This window comes from Lissotriton helveticus, chromosome 2_1, assembly GCF_964261635.1.
Source record: "Lissotriton helveticus chromosome 2_1, aLisHel1.1, whole genome shotgun sequence".
Classification (NCBI taxonomy): Eukaryota; Metazoa; Chordata; class Amphibia; order Caudata; family Salamandridae; genus Lissotriton; species Lissotriton helveticus.
Window position 1 is genome coordinate 402,358,136 of NC_136059.1, and position 27,518 is coordinate 402,385,653.

Sequence of the window (27,518 nt, forward strand, 5' to 3'; positions counted from 1 at the left end):
TCACTATATATAGATACATGCAAAGCATGTTTTGCTTGAACAAACCCCATCTAGTGTTCCAAGCAAAAATTAATACTTGATGAACTTTACTTTAATATTTGCAAGTGTTCATTTTGGAGTCGCAATGTGATTTCCAGTTTCATTCTGCATTAGCTTATGCTTTTATAAGTCATTGCAGTACTGAGTAGAAATTGTGTGCCTGGTGAATGCTCATACAGTCGAATGTGATATGCATGTATATAATTACCACACCATCCTGAGTTTCAGACTTCGGAATGGCGGATAACATGCTAAGGGTGCAAGTAAATAATCTTGAAATGTGCAATTTGCTCGATTTTTAGGTATTACTTGGTGCAAATTGTGTGGGTATACACCCACAGCTGTACTAATTTGTGCAAAACCGTAGTTGGTGCCAGAATAATATTTTACACCGAAATGGCCTATGTACCATCAGGGCATGAACAGTACTTAGGAGCATATGTACAAGCCCCTATCGCTACCACTTTCAGTGACGTTGTGATGGTGATAGTGCCTCGACTTGTTTACAAGGCAGCGTTAAGCCACATAACGTAGCTTAACGCTGCCTTGTTAAGAAGGCCCCTGTTCACGCTGTATCTAGTGTGAAAGCGGAGGGTAATGGGTGTTGCGGTGGGTGTTCCACCACAACACCCATTGCTTTTGACGATGCTCCATATTTACAGGGGTGGTGTAAATATAGGCCTGCACCAGTATTAAGACCAGGGAAAACCTGGTCTTATACATGCAAAACGAGGAGAAATGCTTTAATTATCCTCGTTTTTGCTGTTTCCATGTGTGCTGCCTTGTGCAGCACACATAGAAACAGCAAATTGCCTATGATTGTTTATGTGCAAGATGGTCCCCCTTCCTGCACATAAGCAATCATTTTAAAAAAATGCTGTTTTGCAACTTCTATGTGTGCTGCATTAAGCAGCACACATAGAAGTGACAAAACATCATTTAAAGATTGTTTGTGCTCAGGAAGGGGGACCTTCCTGCACATAAACAATTTTCCCCTCAACACAGGCACCCTTGCACTATGGTGCAAGGGTGCCTATATTGGCGCTAGGCAGCTAAAGTTAGCGCCAGTGCAGAGGGAAATACAGGGCTGCACCATCTTCTTGTAAATATGGAGCAGCACTGCGTTTCTAAAGTGACAAAGCGTGTCGTTAGTCTTCTTGGCTGAATGACACGCTTCGCCACTTTATTGTAAATATGCCTCTTAGTTTCTTTAGGTTGGAGATGGTGGGTGCCGGCACTCAGTTCTGCATACCGGGTCTTATCTTTCATCATCAGGCAGGCCCAGAACAAAAGCAACAGAGGACGAACAAATTAAGGGAATAGTAACAAGGGGAGTAAACGAGGATGAAAAACCGGTAGCATGAGCAAGATGAATGAAAGTGAAGTGTAGGGAGATGGAATTAAAACTAGGCTTCCTTGGTACTCCGCAAACCGGTGTTTGGTAGCCCCCGCATCTCCCTTTAAGAAAACATTGGGCCACAGCAATTATTAATATTGGGGCATATTATCAAGCAGGGCGTTAAAATTATCGCTGTTTTAGCTGCAGAAAACTGCTGCTAAAGCACTTGTGGGACACCCCCGCGCCGCACGGCCACCAGCTGCTGCGTGTGCCCCCAGTGCCTGCCTCTGCCTCAGCGCCGGCCTCGCTGCCGCCCTGAGCGCTCTCCTTGGTTTTTTCCTCGTTTTGCCTGAAATTGTGCTTGTATTTTTTTTTCTTCCCCAGAGCGTGTCACTGTCTTTTTTCCCCCGTGTTTTTGCCTGTAATTGTGCTTGTTTTTTCCTCCCCAGAGCGTTTCACTGTCTTTTTTCCCCGTGTTTTTGCCTGTAATTGTGCTTGTTTTTTCCTCCCCAGAGCGTTTCACTGTCTTTTTTCCCCGTGTTTTTGCCTGTAATTGTGCTTGTTTTTTCCTCCCCAGAGCGTTTCACTGTCTTTTTTCCCCCGTGTCTCTGCCTGTAATTGTGCTTGCTTTTTGCCGCTTCTCGTCGTGCTTGGCCCCCTCGCCGCCCCCCGCTCCCGCTTCCCGCCACCGCCTTCAGCCCCGCCCCTTTTCTCTTCTGTTTCCCTCCCCGCTCCCGCCTCCCAGCTGCTCCGCCCACCCGCGCACTTGGCCTTAAATGGCGACCGTGCGACGCAGGTGAGTGTGACCCACTTGTGGGACACCCCCGCGCCGCACGGCCACCAGCTGCTGCGTGTGCCCCCAGTGCCTGCCTCTGCCTCAGCGCCGGCCTCGCTGCCGCCCTGAGCGCTCTCCTTGGTTTTTTCCTCGTTTTGCCTGAAATTGTGCTTGTATTTTTTTTTCTTCCCCAGAGCGTGTCACTGTCTTTTTTCCCCCGTGTTTTTGCCTGTAATTGTGCTTGTTTTTTCCTCCCCAGAGCGTTTCACTGTCTTTTTTCCCCGTGTTTTTGCCTGTAATTGTGCTTGTTTTTTCCTCCCCAGAGCGTTTCACTGTCTTTTTTCCCCGTGTTTTTGCCTGTAATTGTGCTTGTTTTTTCCTCCCCAGAGCGTTTCACTGTCTTTTTTCCCCCGTGTCTCTGCCTGTAATTGTGCTTGCTTTTTGCCGCTTCTCGTCGTGCTTGGCCCCCTCGCCGCCCCCCGCTCCCGCTTCCCGCCACCGCCTTCAGCCCCGCCCCTTTTCTCTTCTGTTTCCCTCCCCGCTCCCGCCTCCCAGCTGCTCCGCCCACCCGCGCACTTCGCCTTAAATGGCGACCGTGCGAACGCGCAGCGGTCACGCGCAGCGGGAGCGCCGATTGTGCGCCGAAGGCGCGCCAAAGGTAAGCCCGTCTGCGCCTGGACCGCGACCAGCGCCAGGACCCCTGGCCCCCACCGACGGAAGCCGACCCGACGAACCTACAGCGCCGCCGACCTCATCGCACTCAACACCGGCCACATCCCAGGATGTCACCGAGCCGCCCCGAAGCACACCCACGGACCCTTCAGCTGCCACGCCTGCAAGTTCACCTGCATCCGGACCTTCCCTGCACCCGCCAAGCCGAACTCCAGCAGCACCCACCTCAAGTGTATCCTGCTCAACACCCGCTCCGTCCACAGACACGCCGTAGAACTCTGGAACCTGCTCGACACCACCGCCCCCGACGTTGCCTTCATCACCGAGACCTGGATGAACGCCTCCTCAGCCCCAGACATCGCCATCGCCATCCCAGAGGGCTACAAGATCACCCGGAGGGACCGCGACAACCAGACCGGAGGAGGCATCGCCATCATCCACAGAGACACCATCCGCATCACTACCAACACCGATGACACCCTCACCACCGCTGAACACCTGCACTTCCAGATCCACACCAACCCAAAGACCACCCTCAGAGGCACCCTGATCTACCGACCCCCGGGACCACGCACACGATTCAGCGAGGACATCGCCGACTTCGTCAGCCCGCACGCTCTCCCCTCCGCTGACTACATCCTCCTGGGGGACCTCAACTTCCACCTGGAGAACAACAACGACCGCAACACCATCAGCCTGCTCGACAACCTCGACAACCTAGGACTCAAGCAACTGGTGACCACCCCCACCCACTACGCCGGACACACTCTCGACGCCGTCTTCTCATCCAGCAAAGACGTCACCTTCAGCCACGCAACAGAACTCCACTGGACGGACCACAGCTGCGTCCACTTCACCTTCAGAAGAACGACGATCCACCACCACCAGCAACAGGTTGCTCGAAGAAGCTGGAACAAGATCACAGCCGACCAGCTCACCGCTTCCCTGAGCCAGCACCCTCCCGCCAACTCAGCGAACCCCAGCCAGGCCGCCGACAACCTCACGAAATGGATCAACGACTGCGCGGACGAACTCGCCCCTCTGAGAACCCCACCCAGCAGACCCTGCAGCAGAAAAACACCATGGTTCACCGACGAACTCAAGAGCTCCAAGAAGAACTGTCGAGCCCTCGAGAAAGCATGGAGAAGGGAACCAACGACGGACAACATGACCACCCTCAAGCTCGCCACCCGGAAGCACCACCAACTGATCCGCGCCACCAAGAAAAATGCATACAAGGACCGGCTGGACAACAACGCACACAACTGCAAGGAGCTCTTCAACATCGTGAAAGAGCTATCCAACCCCAACGCCGGAAACAATGACATCACCCCGTCGCAAGAACTCTGCAACTCCCTCGCGTCCTACTTCCACAACAAGATCACGGACATACACAACAGCTTCAACAACCAACCAACGCCAGCCACAACCGCAACGACGCCACCCACCACCACCCTCCGCACCTGGACCCCGATCAGCACCGAAGACACCATCCGCACCATGAACTCCATCCATTCCGGATCTCCGACTGACCCCTGCCCTCACCACGTCTTCAACGAAGCCGACACTGTCCTCGCACCCCACCTGCGGGACATCATCAACACCTCCTTCGACTCCGCCACCTTCCCTGAGAGCTGGAAGCACGCCGAACTCAGCGCTCTCCTCAAGAAACCCACAGCAGACCCCACCGACCTCAAGAACTACCGTCCCATCTCGCTCCTCCCGTTCCCGGCCAAAGTCATCGAGAAGACCGTCAACAAACAGCTGGCAGCCTTCCTCGAGACGAATGGATCCCTCGACCCCTCACAGTCTGGCTTCCGAGCGAACCACAGCACCGAGACCGCCCTCATCGCCGCCACCGACGACCTTCGAACCCTGATGGACAACGGAGAAACAGCGGCCCTCATCCTCCTGGACCTCTCCGCGGCTTTCGACACTGTCTGCCACCGCACCCTAATACAGCGCCTCAGCAACATCGGAATCCGGGAGAAGGCACTGGAATGGATCACCTCCTTCCTCGACGGAAGAACACAAAGAGTCCGCCTACCACCGTACAAGTCAGAGGCCACCAAAGTCATCTGCGGCGTCCCTCAAGGATCCTCGTTGAGTCCCACCCTCTTCAACGTCTACATGAGCCCCCTCGCGGCCATCGCACGCCAACACAACCTCAACATAATCTCCTACGCTGACGACACCCAGCTGATCCTCTCCCTGACCAACGACCCCACCACCGCCAGAGCCAACCTGCACGAAGGGATGAGAGACGTAGCCGAATGGATGACGACCAGCCGCCTGAAACTGAACTCAGACAAGACGGAGGTCCTCATCCTGGGCTCCTCACCCTCCGCCTGGGACGACTCCTGGTGGCCTCCCGCCCTAGGCACCGCACCCAAACCAACGGACCACGCACGCAACCTGGGCTTCATCCTGGACTCCTCCCTCTCCATGACCAGGCAAGTCAACGCCGTCTCCTCATCATGCTTCAACATCCTGCGCATGCTACGTAAGATCTTCCGGTGGATCCCCACCGAGACGAGGAAGACGGTCACCCAAGCCCTCGTCACCAGCCGACTGGACTACGGCAACGCCCTCTACGCCGGAACCACTGCCAAACTCCAGAAGAGACTCCAGCGGATCCAGAACGCCTCGGCGAGACTCATCCCCGACATCCCCCGACGCAGCCACATCTCCGGACACCTGAGAGATCTGCACTGGCTCCCGGTCAACAAGAGAATCACCTTCCGCCTCCTCACCCACGCACACAAAGCCCTACACGACCAAGGCCCGAGCTACCTCAACAACCGGATCAACTTCTACACTCCCAAGCGCCTCCTCAGATCAACCAACCACGCCCTCGCCGCCGTCCCCCGCATCCGAAGAGCGACAACAGGAGGAAGATCCTTCTCCTACCTGGCCGCCAAGACCTGGAACTCACTTCCCACCAATCTGCGCCTGACCCAAGACCACCTCTCCTTCAGGAAGAAGCTCAAGACCTGGCTGTTCGAGCAGTAGCGGCACCCCCCCCCCCTCCCAGCGCCTTGAGACCCTACGGGTGAGTAGTGCGCTCTACAAATGACCTGATTGATTGATTGATTGATAATGGGCCTAATATATGCCCTGGAGAATTCCAATAGAAGCCTATGTTCACACCAGAACATGGGTTTCTATTGGAATTCACCAGGCCATATTATCAAGCCCATCACGTTGCTTTAGCTGCAGTTTTCTGCCGCTAAAACGGCGATCATTTTTAACGCCCTGCTTGATAATATGCCCCATTATTTTTTACAAATTAAGTACTATTTTTTTGTTTAGCATATTTGCATGTTGAGTTAATATTGTTAATGAAGGCCATTACACTTCTATGCATTCCAGAATGTCTCAATTTAGTTTCATTGGCTTAAAATCCGCAGATAGCTGTAACTGCGTTGCTGCACCGAAGAGGCCGAGCAGTTCATCGTGAGAGCCGCGGTGTGATGACAAGCTGGTCGTGAGGTTTATCTCCCGTCCCATTAGCCCGAGATGCAGGTCACAACCTGGCAGGTCGTAAACATCGGCTCCCAGAAACGCGGCTGCTCCTCTTTGAAGCTGAAAGGCTATCAGGTTCCCTCTAGACACCTCGGCCAAATTATAAACATCCTGACACTGTAAACATCGCAGGCCTGTCATTTCTGAAGAAGCCGCATAATTATTAAGAGCCTCCTATTCTGAAAGAAGCCATTTTAACGGCACCACTCACTCTAGGCTCTGCTTTTAGCAATGCTTTTGTGGCAAAGACCGGCATAGGCGGGTTTTGGTATTTAAAGTGTATTTGCCGAAGCCAGGTTTTTATCCTCTACTACGTTTGATTGTTGAAAAGATTACCATGAAGTGAGGCATCCCGCACACTACCCAGGAAGCTGAGCCAGTGCTTAGACCAACGTGCAGCTAAAGAATACAGATTTCCTGTTTGTATATGTTTGGCAGAATCCGAAAACGAAAAGCAAACAGGAAGTTATAAAACTCAGCATCTCATATACATTTTTTTAATTACAAATGATGTCAAAAATGACAATTAATGCAATATCTCAAGGGTTAAAATTCCTCACAGAGTTTCAAATACAAATAATGTATGTATGTGTGTCATAGGATGTGGTATCTATGAATGAAAAGCCACGATTAGAGCCTTATAGCCAGTGCGGAGGGCTATGCTGGTTGTTAAAGGCCCTGAACCTGATTTATAGTCCAGAGCTGTAGGCGAGGGTCTATAACGAGAGAAACAGCCTTTAACAACCAGGGCCGGACTGGCCATAGCGCCAGAGGGGTCAGAGGGGTGGGGGGCCGCTTTTCTCACTTGGGAGCCCATTTTTTGCAGCAGTGCTGCAATATCGGCCCCCAGTAACAATAGCAGGAGCAGTGCTTTTTATTAACACCCCCACCCGCCCCCGCTCCCAGGGCCCGTCGAGAACCAATCTGACAGGTGTTGTTCCCAGTCCAGCCCCGTTTACAACCAGCATAGCCTGAGCCAGAAGGTCTATAAGGTTATTAGAACATTCCACCCACCAACTGTATAATGTTTTGAATTAAAAAGGGAGGACGATAGAGATAAGTGTTAGAACGTTGTAACTGTAGGTTTATATCAGCATTAATATTAGCCTAGAGTCACTCTTCTTCAATGGCACTCCTAACATCCTGATATTCTTATAAGAATAGAATATTCTTTTTAGTGGGCCGATAATTACCTTATTTAGTGGGCCGATAATTACCAATGTATGGGGTAACTCCTGTTACCACAGATATTGGAAAGTTTTACACTTTCTATCACACTTGATACATACTGGGTTTGATAAAAAACACATCCCCTTTAAATTTCAGCTGGTCAAACATGCCTGAATTTAAAGGGAGAAAAATACCCAGGGACTTTTTTACCAAGCTGTTGTGCCAACGGTGCATCACTTTATTGGACGCACCTGCAGCGCTGTGTGGGTGGCCATATTTACAAAGCCACGTAAAGCCACCCTGTGTGGCTTTTCATGGCCTTGTAAATATGACCCCCTTTCACGCATTATTCTGCAAGAAAGGGGTATTTCGTGGGTGTTACTGTGGGTGTTCCCACGGAACATCAATAGAATATGACGTATTCCCAGATTCACAAGGTTCGTAAATCTGGGAATGCATCAAATTTGCGAGGAGAAATACCTTTATTTCTCTTCGTTTTTCCTTTGTGCTGCATTCGGCAGCACACATAGAAAGAGGAAAACACCTCTCGTGATTGTTCTTGTGCAGGAAGGTGTTCCTTCCTGCAAAACAAAATCACCCGTACAATGCAGATGCCCTTGTACCATGGCACAAGAGTGACTTTGTTGGCTCATGGCAGCCCATTGAGCGCCAGTACAGGGTAAAAGGACAGGAATGCGCTGTATCTCGTTTTTTTTTAGAATTTTATATACCGTGAACTAGACCCGAGACATCGGGTATCAGAGCGCGTTACATGAGCACCAGTTTCGTTACATGAGGACACATTAATTTTTGTAGGCACGGTGAGATTAAGTGATTTGCTTTGAGTCACAGGATGTTGAGCGTTGTTGCCGCGATTAGAACCAAGTACCCCCGCTTTGAGGTAGACAGCTCTAGCCGCAAGGCTACATCCTCTACCCTGATAGATACAGCATTCCTGCCTTTGTCCTTTGAGACAGGGCAGTGCAGCAAGATTCCTTGCGTTGCTTTACCTCTGCCAGAACCTCATAAATGAGGCCCTCGGTATTTACCAGGAGATGCATATGGTGGGGCGGTAAGCACCAAATCCGCAAGTTTACCCTATTCCAAACTCATAATAGGCAATAGTTTTCACATCTGAATAATTCCAAACACCTCAGTTTTGGAATTTATCGATGTGATTATTATCGCATCATAAACCGGGGCAACTCGCAATAAGGGCCACATTCAATGGCCGCAGAAGTGTTGGGTGAAAGATCACATTTTTTTTAAACAGATGTTGAACAGGAACATAATCCTCAAAAAGGCAGCATTTTCTGTTTGTAAAACAACAAACACTGGGGTATATTATCAACAACTAGCGATAATTTTTGTCTCTAACTTGTTTAGAGACAAAAATTATCGCCGCACATCGGCGATTTTTATCGCAGATAAACCTTGCTATTAGCAAGGTTTATCGCAAATGCGATAAAAAACGCCCGCAATGCATGAATATCGCTGAAAAGTCAGCGATATTCATGCATTATCGAGCAAATGCTCTTAGCCATGCTATCCACCTCCCATTGGATAACATGGCTAAGAACTGCTCAGGGCAGGTGTTAGCTTTTGGAGATATTCGCCCTTAGCGCAAATATCTCCAAAAGTTGGTAATAGGAGATAGCGATGTTAGCGACTGTTTCCAGTCGCTAACATCTTGGCACGCCCACTTTGCATATCATTAGTGATAAATATCACTGACATGCAAAGTGGGGCCCATGATGGTCGCTATCTCCTATTAGCTGTCGCTAACTGGTGTTAGCGACAGCTTGGTAATAGGGAGATAATTTTATCTCCGCTTTCTTGGCTTTTAAAGCCAAAAAAGCGGAGATAAAACCCCTTGATAATATACCCCACTGTTATTCCTGTGTGTGGTTTAGTCGGAGCTTAACCACTGGTCTTTTTGTTGAGATGTAGGAGAAGAATTGGTGCAACTATCCCACACGTTGATCTAGTGTTCTTCTTGTAAAAATATTGGACAATTCTAAAACTGTGAAAGAAAATTGAAGAAAAAGAATACATTCAAAAAGTAAATAGAGAAAAACAGAACATAGGTTTATTATATAATTAATATTAGAAATACAATTTTCTAAGTTGGAGTCAGGAGGCATAAATGAGTCAATTAGATGAAATTATCGCCATATAGCAGATGCCAAATCTGTTCTGGTGGGACAGTGAGACGTAGGGGCATATTACCAACAAGTAGCGATATTTATCGCTAAATAGGCTTAGCGCCGATTATTTTATCGCTGCCTATCGCTGGATATGTTAGCGGAGAAAACATGCTCAATGTTTTTCTCCATTTTGCTAAAATATCCAGCGATAGCGGCGAAATGCGTGAATATCGCTGAGAATACAGCGTTATTCACGCATTAGCGACTAAATGGTCTTAGCCATGTTAATCACCTCCTATTGGATAACATGGCTAAGAACTGGTCTGGACAGGTGTTAGTATTTGGAGATATGCTTAGCGCGAATATTTCTAATGCTACGCATGCCTTGCTAATAGGCGATAGCGACGTTAGCGACTGCTTTCAGTCGCATATTGGTTGGGTACGCCCACTTTGCATGTCGTTAGCGATAAACATCGCTGACATGCAAAGCAGGCCCCAAACCGCTCGCTATCTCCTAAAAGCTGTGGCTAACATCAGTTAGCGACAGCTTGCTAATAGGGCGATAGAATTATCACCAAAAATCGGCGATAATTGCCTATCACCCTCCTTGGTAATATGCACCGTAGTTCGGTGGTGTCCAATGAATATTTGTGTGCATTACATGACGACCACTAGTAAATAGATTATGAGGAGAAATCTGTTTTGGGGGCACAAATTAGGATGGGGCAGTGAAGGGTGCTCAAGGATAAGTCATACATACAACACATGCAGCCTCTGAATGCTTCTTCCAATGGTTTTCTACTATTACGTGCTTTGTTTTTGGTTTGCCTAACGCAGCCATCTTAACTTCAGCAGAACACATAGCTCTTCCCTCCTTTTCTGGCTGCTCTGGAACAGGAAATGCTCTAGCTAGGGAAAAAAACTCTAACGGATAAGAAGTACTGGTCGACTATGTTTGCACCATTGATGATGCTTCATGATGTTATTACGTGAATTGGAAAACATGGTTTCATTGGCAACAATCTATGATTTTTCACTTTTGATATAAAGTACCAGGATACATCACTCCTAAGTAGTAGGACTATCAAATTGTCGATATGTGTCTTAAGTTACTCATTTTATGACGTGGATTACAAAAGGTGCAACAACAGATCCCCAATCCGATCAATAAACTAACGGCCTGCTATAGAAAACCCAGGTCTTCATCCATTCAGTGATTTTGCCCATCAACATGTTTGTGACCTGGGTTCCATTTTGTGATGAGACTAATGTACTAATCAGTCGCATCGCAAAATGTCTGTTCTCAGTAGGCCACCAAAACGACTGCCCCATTAATATGTATGAGGCAAGATGCATTTTGCGAACCCGGTGAATGGCTGTGAATGCATAGGTGGAGGTATGGGGAGGGGACAGCAGACATCCATCTCTGCATTTGCAATTCTTGCACGCCGACATTTTGTTTTTTAAATCAGCCCCTCTGCATAATTAGGACAGTGCCTCCTTTAAACGTTCGCATACAGGGAATAAGTTTGGTGGGAACATGCAGTTGTCCCCAGGATCATTGTCATTTCTCCAAGGCTACCTATTAAGATTCACCTGGTGGAATCTGGTCCGTACGGATAGCTTTCACTTTGCCTATAGGTTTCCACCCTATATTGGGCAATGGTGACCTGGCAAGGATTTGTAACCACAATTGCAGTTACAAAGAACTGAAACATATAATTGCAACACAGTAAAGGAGGGGGCACCACTTTCTTACCCCTTCCTCTATGTACTTTGGAATTAGTCGCTAAAGACACTTTGTGAGTCAGATTTGCTTTCTGGCTCATTAAGTACCATTAGTGTTTTGAGACACACTCTTTTGCAGTTGAAACCCCTGCGATTTCATGAACCACAGACTTTGAGATTGAATAAACATTTTGCACCTTAGATATCCCTATTTTGGATCTGCACCACTTGCATGTTCAGTTCAAGAGTTGTGTCCTGTAGCTGTGCTGCACATTGAGTCATGCCAACTAAACACGCTCTTCTATTGAAATGTTCTTGTTCACCCAGGCGAGCCCGAATATTGCCACAGGTGAGAGAGACTTGGGTAAGCTGGTTAGAACCCTTGCCATGTAGAGCTCGGTTTTAGAGGCATAAATGTAAATACCAACTTCTGAGGCTTTGAATTTATTTTCCAGAAAAGTGCACATAAATGTTTAAAAACACTGAGGAAAGAGTACATCCTTAGACACTGCCCTGGAAGACATCAGTGGAAACTGCCAACATAAAGAGGCTGGCTATCATGAAAATTAAAGTTGTGAACAAATTAACTGAACCAGGAGGGAAAATAAATGGAAATTCTTTCCACATATGACAGCGTAATAGGAAGGATTTCATGGTCAAAGTTGCCACAGAATGAGATGAATAAAGAAGAATCCTTTAAAATTAATTATGCACAGAAGAACACCAACCGTTGGTATCTTTGGTGTCTTTATATATTGAGGAAAGACCATGGCTGTGTATTGGAATGTTGACTATGAGTATCAAGTAGGGAATATCTATAAATCTTAATACCTTAGCCAAAATATTAAGGACCATAAACAGGTAAGAATGTATGTATAGTATTATGTACCTTACTCCATGTATATGTACCGTGATAATACATATACATTTATATGTCCATGTGGATCTATACTTCCCTACATGCATATACCTTTCAATATTTTAGTCCTAGATATTTTGACTACAATATTAAGGTGTCACAATATTGTCTTCTTAATATTCCAGAATACAGCTGAGTAGTAGTGATTGACTTCATAAGCTCAGGCTTCAATGCTAAGGTGGCTACTGAGCAGACACCACTTTGCCATCAACAATAGCTTTATTTTAACTTCAGTCCAGGCCATACTCTGGAAATACGAGAACAAATCCTCGTGAGTAGCTCAAGTTATACCATGTAAGATTAAAGGGGTATATTATCAAGGGGCCGCAATAAAATTATCGCTGCTTTAGCATCCGTTTTCGGGTGAAAAGCGGCAATAATTTTATCGCGTTATCATCAAGGACACGCTAGCGCGTGTTTCCTTGACTTAGCTCCCGTTTTTCTCATGCCTCGCAAAACAACATGGGAAAATATTGCGAAGGCAGCTTCACGATATTACCAATGAGGCGTAGCGATAATTTAAATCGCGCTAACTCTGCCTTAACTCAGGAATTTAACGTCTGTTAAATTCCTAACTAAGGCATACCTTACATGGGAGGTGGATTGTGGGGCTAAGACCACAGGGCCTATCATCAAGCTTATTGGCGTTTCCATGGAACATCGCTGGAAAACCAGTGATGTTCCATGGAAAACCCCACAATCGCTGGAATATTTATTGCTATATCGCTAAGCGTTGATAATACAGCGCTAGCTTGGCGATATATTCCAAGATAGCCGGCAATAATTATAGGCATGCTAGGCACGCTCAGGGATAATTATCGCTGGGGCTTGATAATATGCCCCAAAGTACTAAAGCAAACATTATTTCCCATGAAAAAGGGTGGGAAGGAGCAGACATTGGTAGAGCCAGTTGGGTTTGTTTTGAGAATACTATTGCAATCTCTGATGAGAGACCTGTTAAATGGAAATCATTGCTGCTGGAGATGAGAGGCCGCGCTTCTTTCCATTGTAGCTACAAAGCATTTCTAAAGATCAACCCACCACCCCTTAGTAGCTGGAAAAGGAGAGGCGAGGATGGGAGACTCTGCTTTGGCTAGATTTTGTTTTGTTGGTACTCTCTGTGGGGTCATATAGATACAAAGCTGTTTCCCATCATTGTCCACTTTGGCCTTGACTGTCCCAGTGGGGGGTAAATAATGAGATTTAAGCTTGCATGGGGAGCGTCTGGCAGTGCTTAACTTGGGTCGGTGGTCGCCGATGGGGTCCCCGGCACTCATTTTTGTACACCAGCACTTATTTTTCCTTATCGGTCAGTTCCCGAGAGCAACAGAGGGAACACGCACAAAGGGAAAAGAAGAAAGACGGAAAGGCGGAAAACCCGCCGCTATCCGCCTTGGCAGCAGCGTAGGCGTGATGCAGTCAGAAAGGAGTGAGTGTGAGTGGAGGGGAGAACCGGGAGGGTTGCATCTTTATGGTGTATTAGTTTGTGATAGATCGCAAAGTATGCCCTCCTCCTCTGCAGAATGTGGTGAAGGTATCCTAAAACGTAACTTAGGCCGACCACCTCAGATCTGTATCGAGGGCCTGTGTGAGAGCTACTTAGTGGGGTTGACACAGCCTATACACCCCTGGTTTTCGTGACACGGGAAGCAAATCTGATTTGCAGTGGGTTTTCACCTGGGCAAAGTAATTTTACTCTGACATTTACACTGACTGACTAGGGCCAAAATGCATTTTTTTTCACATGCTTTTTGTACAATGATCAAATAATGAAAATGTCATTTTGCACTGGCCTGTCAGGGCAAATTTAGTTCCCAAGTTGCACCCCCGATGCAGACGTATGTAGTAGATAGAGCCTGCTCAGAAATCATGAGCATCGTTTTGCATAAGTACGTTTTGTGCATGCCATTACATTAATGCAGCTTTGTCGTGTGGATGAGGTGAGTGACAGAAAACTTAAATCATTTTACGGATGTTATCATGCCTCGTTCACCCAGGAAGGAGACAACATCAGACACGTACGAAGGGGTTCCTCATGCTTTTCAGCTCCTGGGGATGTCTGACAAATGGTGATTTAGGGTTCATTTTCTGATGTCCAGCAGATGGTGATGTTCCTCTTTATTTTCTTGTGCCATGTATTTGTCTGAGTTCTGAGCTGGAACTTTGCTGCGTAGCTCACCTCGCCTCAGAGAAACATGATTTCTGAACCATTTGTTCTGTTTGGATCAGATCTAGAGCGCACACTTCTCATCCTGCGCAAATGTCCCTTACGGTTGTTTACCCAGAAGGGGCCTTAGTCTAATCTTGAGCGTTCTGCTCCAACACCTGCTAAAATCCAAATGGGGTCTGAACCTTACTTGCATCGTGAAGTGACCCCTTCAAATCTAGGAACTCACATTTGACGCAATGAAAATTAACAGGGTCACTGGTATAAGGTCCTAACTATATATACATTGTACAGTCCCTGGGTAAGGGTGAAATCGTGTGCGATTTTACCATTATTGTGCAGTAATTTTGCACCAGTACAGTGCAATTACGGGTAGACCCCATTGAATGAGGTTGTAAAATCACAGGTTTTATGCCCCATCTATTTACCACCTGCTCTGAGCATGCATAAACTCTTTGTCCATCATCACTTGATTGCCATAAAACATACTTTCTTGTTCCTTTTTTTATGGTCCTATAACCTCCAAAAAGTGTTGTCATGTTTCAGCCTCATGTGGCTGCCCCTGTGAGGTCCATCTGTATGGCCTGTCCCAGAGCCTTCCTTCCCACTTGGGCCAGGTCGTTGCCCACGAGGTGAATGATCAGTATGTCTGGGTGCCATGCTGAATCTGCCTGCAGGTTCTTGAGTGTTTCCGGCAGCTGGCTCCATCTCATCCCTGGCTGCCCCAACCAGTGACAGCACGCACCTTTGGGTTTGCCTGCCATCCTGTGGCACTCACGCTGCCACCATGTCTGCATCCTGGACACGAAGGAGTGGCCCACTACCCACACCAAATGGGGGCGTTTTCCTGCTAGAAATAAGGATCAAAATGTCAGGCGGTTGTTGCAGTGGTGGTGGCGCCCTACTCCCCAGCCATCCCCCTTTGAACTTGTCCACCCCCCTGTCACCCTGCCGTGTGGCATCCCAAAGGTGACAGACTCGGCCACTCACCCTGCGATGCGGCATCCCAAAGTGAGTGGCCCCAACCCTCGCTGATGGGATCTAAAGTAGTTGTGGCCTGATGTAGGTTTTGTATGCTCGCGACCCCCACCTGCCAACTGCCTCAATCCTTGCTTCCGACTTGCCCTACTGCGTTGCCGAGGTTGCCGCGCCAATCCTGAAAGAGTGGGAGGCAAAGGCCTCCGGAGACAGCCCCGCTTTGGAGAGGGCCTGGCGCATCACTGCGGTAAATTGGAACTTAGTCAAGTTGCTCCCATCTTGATGTTTGAAAAGTGGCCCGTCCCCTTCCGGGCATGCTCCCATGTACTTAAAAAAGCAGCACACTGCACAATATTTGCTCCCTTGGATGCACTGCAGCTGTGTTACAGTTGCCCTTCCATCCTAGTCCTTTTTTGATCTTCTCAGTACTATCTTGACTGAAGCTGCCCTAGGTCTAATGTCTGTGGCTTGGAGGCACCGCCCTGCAGGCCCCTGCTTCCTAGGTGCCACCAGTTCGCTGATGCGGGATGTGCCAAAGAATGCCATGGAGAAGGATGCTTGAAACAGGTGGAGCTCAAATCTGTCCTTTGTCCACTCCGCCAGTGCCTCTATCAGCTGGCCCAATTTTTTTTAGATCTATGGGATGCCTGCTGTCCTTAGCCCTTCAGCCCGTTTCCACCCCATCAGTGTTGTCTTGAGGTACAGGGATGCTGTGGGATCTTTCCCTGTGTGTATTGTTGTGAGGTGGGCCTGTGCCCAGGACCTTGCTTTTTTGTTGGTAAATGCTCATTGTATAAATAGCTCCACTGCTCTTTGTGTCTTGCCCCGTCAGTCGGTGTCTGTATGCCCATTATCTGCATCACTGTTGCTGCGTATTTCTTGTACCGTCTGGCTGCCTTTGCGGTAAGGGCCTGATTTACCAATGTGGATAGGTCTTCCCCCCCAGGTCCCACAGGTGTACTGGAAAAGGGGTCATCCCTTTGTCCGCCCCAGGTACCAATTCCTTGAATCGACTCATTTGTGATCTGGACAGGGCGTCCTCTACTGCGTTGTCCACCCCCGGTACGTGGTGGGCCTTCAGATCCAGGTTCCCCTCCAGCTGCAATTTAATCAACTGCCGCATTAGTCCTAAAGTGTCAGGGTACCTTGCTGCACCTCTGTTAATGGCCTGCACAACCCCCTTATTGTCTGACCACAGTGTCAACTTCATGTCCTTTAAATCCTGTTTCCATACTGTCAATGCTACTATAATAGGGAAAAGCTCCAGAAATGTTATGTTACTGGTGATGCCTTGCCTGTGCCACTTATCTGGCCTCTGGCCTGCGCACCATTTTTTACCTAGAATTGCCCCAAAGCCCATGCTCCCCGAAGCGTCAGTAAATAGGGCTATCTGCCTGGCTGTTACCCAACCTTCTCTCCAGATCAGGACACCATTAAATTCTGTCAAGAATTTGTCCCATATCAGCAAGTCCTGCTTGACCCCTGCCCCCATGCGGACGTGGTGGTGCTTGTGGGTGAGGTCTGTGGTCAACTGAGTGAGGCACCTGGCAAACACTCTTCCTGAGGGGATTACCCTAGCTGCAAAGTTGAGCTTGCCGATCAAGCTCTGTAACTCACGGAGAGTCGCGTTGTTGTGGCTGCATAGACCCCTTACGTCCGCTCTGAAATCCTTACCCTTGTCCTCAGGTAGCCTGGCCGTCCCTGTGACTGAGTCCAATTCAATGCCCAGAAATGTGATTTTTGTGGTGAGATCCACTGTTTTTTCAGCCTGCCAGAGGGATCCCCAAGTCCCTGGCCAGCTCTTCAAAGGCTGTCAGTGTGTTACTCCATTCTGATGACCTGGTGGGGCCTGTAAACAGGAAATCGTCCAGGTAGTGAAGTTTCCCCCCGCTGGGTGTCTGTTGTGCAGGGCCCACTCAAAGAAGGTGGCAAAACTGCTCAAAATATGCGCAGGATATTGTGCACCCCATAGGCATGGCTTTGTCAATAAACATGCCCTCTTCCCAATGGAAACCTAACAGGTGGAAACTCGAGGGATGTACTGGCAAGAGTCGGAAAGCAGACTCAATGTCCCCCTTGGCCATGAGTGCCCCGTGCCCTGATGACTTCACTCGGACAACTGCATCGTCCACCATTGCATAACCCACTGAGCAGGCCTCTGCACCATCCCGTCATTTACTGACGACCCCTCGGGGAAGGAGAGATGGCGGATCAATCTAAATTGCCCTAGTTCCTTTTTGGGGACCACCCCAAGAGGAGAGATAACCAGGCCTTTATGCAAATGTGGAGGGAGGGGGCCCTCTATTCTGCCCAAGAACTTCTCTTTCTCAAGTTTCTTGTGTACCACCCCTGGGTGTTCCAGTGCAGATTTCAGGTTGTTTGCCTATCCAGTGGTAGTGGACCTGTGAATGGTATCATGAAACCTTCCTCAAACGCTTTTACTAATCTTGCTGCATCTGCTTAGTTAGGGTATTTGTTGGCCAGCCTGCGAAGTTGCTATGTGTTAATTGGGGACCTGGCTAGCTGGCAGTTGTGCAACCTTCGTGGCTCCCCCCCTTCCATGCCTGTGTTAGGGTTTCCTCTTCTTATCCTTATTTTCCCCCTTGTGATCTTGTGATCTTGTTTGCGCCGACATCCAGCCGCCGGGTGTCCACCCCCACAATTGGAACATGCGTGTTGGAATTTGCATGGTGAACACCGCGTGCATTCCCCGGCGTCATATTTGCAGCAAACTGCTGTGGCCCCACTGGAGGTGGGTGGTTACCTGGTGCTGTGCTTGGACTGGTGAAAGGACTTGCCCTTTCCTCTGTAGAAGGAACCCCGAAAGGACTTGTCACTTTTGCCTGCCCAAGACGTCACCTTCTTGGCTACCAACATTTTGTTTATGAAACCAGAGACGTTCTCCTCACTCCATTCCATATCTGGGTGTCTTTGCATTTTTAACCTAAAAACCTTGTCATATTCCATCCATGCGTCCCCGGGAAACTGCCTTTGTGCCCAATGAATATTGGCCTCAGATAGCCAGAGGTCTGCTGCGCAGCGCAGGGATTTTTCAACTATTATGCACACCATTATTCTAAAAGCGTCCAGCCAATTATCAAAATTTCTTTCCTTTCTCTCTCTGTGCCTCTCCCTTCTATCTTCATTGTAGAACCAGCTTTTTGGAGACCCCCCCCACTAGGAGAGTCAAAGCCAGTGGTGCAGGGGACACCTAGAATCTACGGGGTTCTTCTTGCTCAAATCATACATTACCAAAGAGACCAGGACAACCAGCTGTGGAGGGAAGTAAGTTACTAATTAGCTCGAGCTAAGGACAGAGGTCCCAGAATGGTACAAAGACAATTCTACGGAGACTGTTTTACTCCACAGCTTACACATATTTATAGTACTGGCAACCCCCCTTACACAATGCAAGTTTTTCATCTGTCCAGTTCTAGTTAGGCCTCGTGCTTCATCAGCCTTGGGTGGCGCACTCGTGGTAAAGGATCATGTGCCTCAGGTGGCACACTGTTCATTGGATCTGACTTCCGTGCTCACATGGCGTAGTCACAGAGCATCTGTTTCTGCTTGCGCAACACACACAGCCTCTGTCTTCCGTCACATGGTGTAGTCACAGAGCATCTGTTTCTGCTTGCGCAACACACACAGCCTTTGTTTTCAGGACACAGATGGTGGTCACAAGTCACAGTCGCTGGTCATGAGAGGCTGAATTAACAACAGCTGACAGAAAGTGGCTGAACCTCTGGTGCAACCGGAAGATAAGGTGCACAAGCAGCTTTTCAGGAGGCTCAACCACGAGGAGCAGGGGGTTAAGAAAGGTTCAACAGAGTCACGGAAAGCAATTATTTACCAGGTTGCCGAGAGCATGGCAACACAGAATGGAGTTTTGATGGTCATTTTTAAGCACAGTTCAACAGTCCCTCCTTTTGCCATGCAGAGGCAACAATCAGTCGTCATCCATGTTAATGTCCATCATCTCCTGGACCTCTTTCTCGATCATCATCATGGCATTGTGATGGTGTGGATTCACTTGTTTGTGTGCCAAAGAGGTGGCACAGAGCCCACACAGCGCGGGCATGCATTGAACACAGAGGCAGCAAGAGAACAGTGCGGCAGCAAGGATTGCAATGAAAATCATTATCTTCCATCCCCACTGAGATACAATGCTCCAAAACCAGCCTGTTAGGGACCATGATCCCTCATCCGGATGAATGTCGGAAGCAATCTTGTGAAGTTTCTGGATTGCTTGATAACCTGTCGGTGCATTATCTGGGATGTAAATGCAGCAACTTGTTTTGATCAATGTGCAGACTCCTCCACGGTCCACCAGCACTATGTCAAGCGCCGTTCTGTTCTGTAAAGTCATGAGGCGGTCTGCTTGAAGTTCAGCCGTGATGTTACTGAGGGCACCGGCAGTTGCGTTGATGGTGGCCTCTACCACCCGGGTGAGATGTCGGCGATTGCGCCTATTGACCATAGGGCCCCAAAAGGGGAGGAACCCTTTAGCAAAGTCACCAAATTCTTGGCCAGCGGTGTCTTCAGTATCAACCACACCTCTCTTATGGATGTGATGTTTTGCATCAGCTGTGTAGGTGGGAGCAGCAACAAAGCAATGTAACAGGTGCCTGCCCAAGACTTGGGCAGCCAGGTGTAGGCCTTGTTCAAACACACAAAGTACGTATTCAGTGAGGACACCAGACCCGGGAGAGTCGAACCATTGAGCTGGAGTGTTTAGGCACAGTCACTTTCTCCCACCCATACTGTTCCACTGTTCTTCATGCAGTATTTTCCGGTATGTGGGTAGACAGGGAGATCTCTGAGAGGTGGCAGTCTTTTCTTTCCCCCACCATTGTAAATGTTCGATGGATAAAAGGACCCATGATTGTTCTCATATTCGTTCTTTTCTGCTGTATCTTTATTCATGCTTGGCCACTTCGCAGCCATTATGTGGCGGAAGGCTTGTCTTCTACTGATCTTCCCCAGGGATTGTGTGGATGTATCACCTGAGTAGAATGCATCAAAGAACACAGTGTACCAGCCATAGGCCGAACCAGCTGGAAAGAAAGGAGCAGGAATCAGGGACATTCCGGTGCTTGCAGTGTGGGGCAGCAGCCCACATACCCAACAGTTTGTCGTGTTCACCACAAGCTGGTGCTGGTGTAACATTTGAATGAAAGTGTTGTTAAAGAAACCTGTCCTTCTGTTTTTCTCATGGGTGGATAATGACACGTGTTGATGAGGCGATTCTGTAGAGGTAGGAGGCTCAGGTGCTGTAAGGGCAGCGTGTATTACCCATCGGAGGCAGACCAGTCCCAGTGAGATAGTCATTAGTATGATTAGACAGATCGAGTACCGGCCACTTATTGTTTTCATGTACTCTTGTTTCTTTATTTCTTTGCTCTTCAAGCTTTCAGTGTTCATTTTGTTCATCGTCTGCTTCACTCGGTCTTCCCTAGTTGCTGCCTGTGATTGGTGGTTACTTCACCAGTTAGTGATTCCGGCGACCCTATTGGCACGTACCGGTCCGCTGTACCGGCTCCGGTCAAAAGAGAGAAAAAAAATGCGCCGGTGTATCACAGCCCTGCAGCGGTTTGTCGGACCATGTCAAGCAGAGGGCAGAGACCTTTGCCTCTTCAGTCCTTTTTTCTGGGTCGGAAGTTGTACCGGGTGAACCTGGGCGTTGTCTGATCAGAAAACAAAGGCTCTGGCTGTTGAGTGTCCCGCAACCTCAGATACAGAGGAACGGCAGTTTGCAGGATGTCGTTGTCCTCTCGTTCTGATGAAGACCAGGCAATGTTGGCATCACTGAAGGGTACAAAGCACGGGACCTTTCCGCATTCATCGTCTCCCAGGCCTTCCTCGACCCACCCGTCGTATGGTAGTGGTAGAGGCACCTTCGTGCAATGCACTCCGTGGACCCAGTTTTTTCTTCCTGCCACCTTCACTGCAGACCTGGTCGCCAGCAACACTTGCTGGGGCGGCTTCCACCTCGGCTCCAAGTTCTTTGTTCTCTGGAAGTTCCGGATGCAGACCCAGTCACCGGGTTGGATGGTGTGACCAGGGCCCTCTGGTTTGGGTGGCAGGATATCTTGTACCTGACGATGAATGAGACGAAGGTTAGTGGTCAATTCATGTAAATAATCAATCAAGAACGGGTATTCAATGTCAGAGTACTTCTTGGGGCGGGGTACTCCCCAAATATTTGCCGGCCGACCAAACACTATTTCGTACGGAGATAGTCCGGTACGAGAATGTGCCGTGGCTCTAGTTGATAGGAGGGCAAGGAGCAGGGCGTCCAGCCAAGACAGTCCTGTGTCAGCCTGAATCTTTGCCATTTTTAATTTCAGTGTTCCATTGTGGCGCTCAACCAAACCTGCTGACTGGGGGTGATTGGCGGCATGGAATTTCTGTCTGATCCCCATACCTACACACACTTTCTTCATTATTTCCCCTGTAAAGTGGCTTCCGTTGTCGCTCCACATAATTCTGGGCATCCCAAATCTGGGAAAAAATTCCTTCAACAATATTTTGGCAGTGTTTATAGCAGTGTTGTCCTTAAGGGGGTAGGCTTTTATCCACTTACTAAAGGCACACACAACTACCAGGACATATCGGAGATTATTGCATCTTTCCATCTGTATGTAATCTATTTGTTATGTTATGTTATGTTATGTTATATTAAATTTATACAGCACACAGCTACTAAAAAAGTGTCCCGGCGCTAACTCCAGAAAGAATGAAAAATTAACAAAACTCCGATGTCAGTCTAAAACAGCAACGTCTTTAGTTTTTTAAAAAAAAGCAATGGGTCCTGGATACTCCTTAGAGCCATCGGAAGTAGGTTCCACGCCATCATGGCTTTGCGGACAAATGAGTTGCCGCCCAGCCTCTGGCGGATGAACCGAGGATTATGCATTAGCATCTGATCCGAAGATCGCAGGTGCCGTAAGGGTTTATAAATGGCACAACGCTTCTGCAGATAGCTAGGGCCAAGGCCGTACAGAGCACGGTGAGCCATGGAAAGCACTTTGAATTTAATACGGGACTCAACCGGGAGCCAATGCAAAGTGCGTAAAGGAATGCGGACACTCTGTCTACGCGGAAGTCCCAATAGTTGTCTGGCGGCCGCATTTTGGACTACTTGAAGTTTCCTGGTCAAGTATGCCGGGCTGCCAGCCAGTAAGGTGTTAGCATAATCTAGTCGAGACAGGATCAATGCTCTAACTACCGTCTCCTTAGCTCTCACTGGCAGCAGAGGGAGGAATTTCTTCAGGATTTTAAGGGTCCCATAACAAGTCCCTGACAGCTTTTTTATATGAGAAGAAAAATTCAGGTCTTCGTCGAACCAAACCCCTAGGTTTTTAGCCAGGCCCTTGTTCACAGAAGGGCATGGAAAGTCAGGAGGCCAGAGCCTAGTCCTCCAATCCTCAGGGAATGAACCATACAAAAGTACCTCCGATTTATCTTCATTACACTTTAACTGTGCGCTTGCTAGCCAATGAAACACCGAGGCTAGGCAATGCTGCACAGCCTCCACAGCGTCCTCACCCCTCTTACAAGAGAACAGAAGTTGAGTGTCGTCGGCATAGGCCATCACCTTAGCCCCCAAAGACTCCGCAAGATAAACCAGCGGAGTCAGATAAATGTTGAAAAGGAGAGGGCTAAGGGAGGACCCCTGAGGAACACCAGTGGCCAGATGTAACGGCGTGGATGCGCAGGGGGGTAACCACACCTGCTGTGATCTACCCTCCAAAAACGCTCGGATCCAGCTCAGCGCCAAGCCCGAAATTCCAATAGCCATTAGGCGATCCAAGAGTAGAGAGTGTGGCACCGTATCGAATGCCGCCGAGAGATCCAGCAGAACCAGGGCGGCTCTCCCGCCGGCATCCAGGCACTCACGGATCGCCTCTGTCACCTCCACAAGCGTAGACTCCCTGCTGTGGGCTGCACGAAATCCCGATTGCGCTGGGTGTAACAGACCAGCCTCCTCTACATAGTTGGTAAGCTGAGATGTCACGACCTTCTCACAGACTTTGGCCAAGCTTGGCAAGAGCGAGATAGGCCTATCATTGGCTGGGGCCATAGGGTCGAGGGACGGTTTCTTAAGGAGGGGCAAGATTAGTGCTTGCTTCCAGGGTAGCAGAACCCAACCCTCGCACAGTGATTGGTTGATCACTAGATTGACTTCGCCATTGATGGTGTCGGCCACCTCCGCTAGAAGCCTGGCAGGACACGGGTCCTTCGGCGATCCTGATTTGAGGGCTTTCAAAATTCTAAGAGATGTAGTTAGGTTCACAGGGCAGAAAGCGGAAAAGATGCCACTCCGCTCTTCCTCCTGCACCCCCAAAGGAGCAGCCAGAGTAGACCTAGGCCCACTCAGGAAAGATTGTTGTATAGCCACTATTTTCTCCTGAAAGAAGTTAACCAGGGTATTACACCATGTAACTGAGGATGGTATCAGCGCCGCCTGGGCCCTAGGAGCCACAAAGCTCTGTACGATGGCAAATATTTCTTTAGAATTATTATTGGCCCGATCATTACGAGCTGAGAAATGACAGCCCTTGGCTAGGCCAATGGCGGAATAGTACAGCTTCTGTTTAGCTCTCAGTGCCAATTTAGCAGAGGGACAATAACCACTGAGACGCCAGGCTCTTTCAAGAACCTTACATGCGTGTTTCAGTGATCTCAGCTCCGCAGTGATCCAAGGCTTAGATGGAGACTCTCTCCTAAGCGTACTCTGCACCGGGACCGAGGTGGCACCGACCGCATCAGAGATCCAGTCAGCAAAGCTAGCCACATTCTCTTCCAGACTGCCTAGAAGGCGACGCCGCCCAACAGCTAGACGGTCGCTGAGAAGACCCGCGTCCAATTTCCTAGCCGTAGGGGGACGATGGTGGCTGGCAGCCTGAAGCAGGCGAAGGGCCTTCCAAGAGAGGAATATGGGAAAATGATCCGACCAGGCAACCTGATGGGGCTTCTCCGTAGATATAGGGAAATTAGAACAGATGGGATCCAAAATATGGCCTCCTTGATTAGTTGGATGAGTCATCCATTGCGAGAGCTGGGCCATCTGAATAATTTCCAAGAAGGCGACCGATTCCGCCGAATCAGTTGCATCAAGATGCAAACTAAGGTCTCCCAAAAGTAAATAATTCTTAAAGCGAAGTGAACTGTCAGCCAGAGCGTTCCCAAAAGAGTCTAGAAACGCCTTAGCAGGACCTGGGGGGCAATATAGTAAGGAGCCCCCTAAAGTAAAATGCGGCGATAGTTGCAGGCAAAATTCAGCCGCTTCAGAACCCACCCACATGGCGGAGGTTTCACTCTGCAGAGACCAGCAGTCCCTGTATATGATGGCCAGACCTCCACCTCTACCAACTGGGCGGTCCAGGCGATGGATTTTATAGCCAGTCGGAATAGCCAGCGTAACCGTAGGATTAGAGAAAGTATCGAGCCAGGTCTCCGTAATGAATAGGAGATCAACCTGATTGTCGGTAATCAGGTCCGTGATGTCGTTAAAATGCTTCTTCATTGATCTTACGTTCATGAGACAGGCATTAATACTTCCCCGAGAGCACGTGGTGGGCGGTTCCGCCTCCTTGTGAAGAGTCGGGGTGGGAAGGTAGCCACAGTCCGAGCAACCAATGCTGGTGATAGCCCTGCACTGGTTAATTGTTTGAGAGGGACAGATGGGGGTGATGTAGGACTTGAGCTCAGCGCTCGAGTACTGAATGAATCTTGTATGACTTTTATGAGAGGAAAATCCGGCAGAGTGGCTAGCCTTGAGCCCTGTCTTAGCGCTGACGGGCGCAGACGGGCTTGCCTTAGGCGTGCCTTCGACGCGTCAACGGCGCGCCCGCTGCGCTCGCCCAGTGCGCGTTCTCCCCAGGCACATTTAAATAGGGTATGGCAATGCTGGTCTTCTGCGTGAGAGCGACTGGACCACTGTCCGCAAAAACGCGTGTCCCGGCCAAAATGGCCACTCCCAAATGCAGCTTTTGCTGGTAAAACGGCAGAAAAAAAGAGATTAGCCCTCCCAAGTAGCCGTGCAGAGTACAACAACACACCAACAATTCCCAGGTAATAAAACAGTGTCTGGATGTTGCCGATTTAATAAAACGTTTGAATTTTCATTCCCCGCTAATTCCCATAAAATAGATCGCTAGATCATGCCATTCGGAGTAAATTAAAAGAAAGCCTTTCTCAAGCAGCGAACGGTCGCACTGGGCTGCTTTAAATACCAATTTGCCAAATGCCGGTCTGCTGCGTGAGAGCAACTGGACCGCTGACCGCGAAAACGCATGTCCTGTCCAAAATGGCCGCTCCCAAATGCAGCTTGTGCCGGTAAAACGGCAGAAAAAAAGAGATTAGCCCATCCAAGTAGCCGTGCAGAGTACAACACACCAACAATTCTCAGGTAATAAAACAGTGTCTGGATGTTGCCGATTTAATAAAACTTTTGAATTTTGATTCCACGCTAATTCCCATAAAATAGATCGCTAGATCATGCCATTCGGAGTAAATTAAAAGAAAGCCTTTCTCAAGCGAAGGGGTAAGATGGGGGTGCAAAATTCCCAGCAGGTGTTGGTGTGCCTTTTGCGGGGTTATGCATCAAACAAATCATACAATGCCTGACTAACCTCTCAGCATATTTTGGAATGTGTTTGTTTTGCCATACCGGAGCTCGCCATTTGCAAATGCCTTTTGCACTAATGTGAGCTGGGCCATGAGCCATAGTGACCACTGGCAAAACATAGGCATCGGGTAACGACCATTGCTGTTATTCAGACAGTCTGTCCAACAGCCATTCTCATTTAATAGGCCTGTTTGCTCTTCCCAGAGAGCCTTTTCCTCTCTGGTCGCTTCTGCCTGTATTTCCTTCACATTCTCAATAGTGTCTTCGTGCATCCCTTTCTCCGGAACCCAGTTTGAGGGGCCAGCTACATACATACGGGCAGAGACATCTTTAGCTGTTGCCTTTGCAGTCTGGTCAGCAAATGCATTACCCCTTCATATATCATCAGTTACTTTCTTGTGGGCGCTACATTTTATCACAGCTATCTTTGAAGGAAGAGATAATGCTTCTTACAGCCTGCTGACCAGATGACCATGCTGAACCTTAGTACCGTGAGAAGTAAAGTATTCCCTCTCAGCCCATAGTCACCCCAAATTATGGGCCGTGCCAAAGGCATACTGGCTGTCAGTGTAGATGTTGACGGCCACCCCTGTACTTAGTTCACAAGCTTTGATCAGTGCCACTAACTCAGCAGCCTGGGCTGATTGGTAAGGTATTCTCACACTCTCCACTACTGTCTGTAACGTGGTGATGGTGTAGGCAGTAGTTGTGCTACCAACAGGAAGTTTGAAGCAAGAACCATCCACGTACTGGGTACCATTAGGATCAGTTAGAGGTGTGTCAGTCAAATCCACACGGCCTTTAGTCTCTTCCTCCGTCCGGAGGACACAATCATGTGGATCAGAACAAGTGTCATCATTAACAAAGGGTAGCAATTTGGCTGGATTGAGCGTAGTGCAGCGGCGGATGGTTATATGAGTGGCTAAGAGAGTCAATTCATATCCGGACAAACGTGCACTAGTAAGGTGTTGGGTTTTTGTCCTATTTAATAAAGTGTCAACTGCGTGAGGAACCATAACTGTAAGTGCAGTGTCAAGGAACAGGCCAGCAGATTGGCAAATGGATATGGCAGCTGCAGCTGCTGCTCTCAAGCAACTGAGTAGTGCGTGGGCTACGGGATCTAGAACTGCAGAAAAATATGCACAGGGGCGTTTTCTGTCACCAAAACACTGTGTTAGCACTGACAATGCGCAACCATTATGGTCGTGTACAAAAAGAGTGAAGGGTTTCTGATAATTAGGGGTGCCTAGCACCGGGGCCGAACACAAGGCTGTTTTCAGTTCTTCAAATGCATGCTGGCACTCATTTGTCCAAGAGAGTGGGTGGGGAACATCTTTAAGTGTGAGGCTCAATAAAAGGTTTATGAGTAAAGAAAAATTGGGTATCCACTGGCGGCAGTAGGAGGTGATACCAATAAAAGCACGTA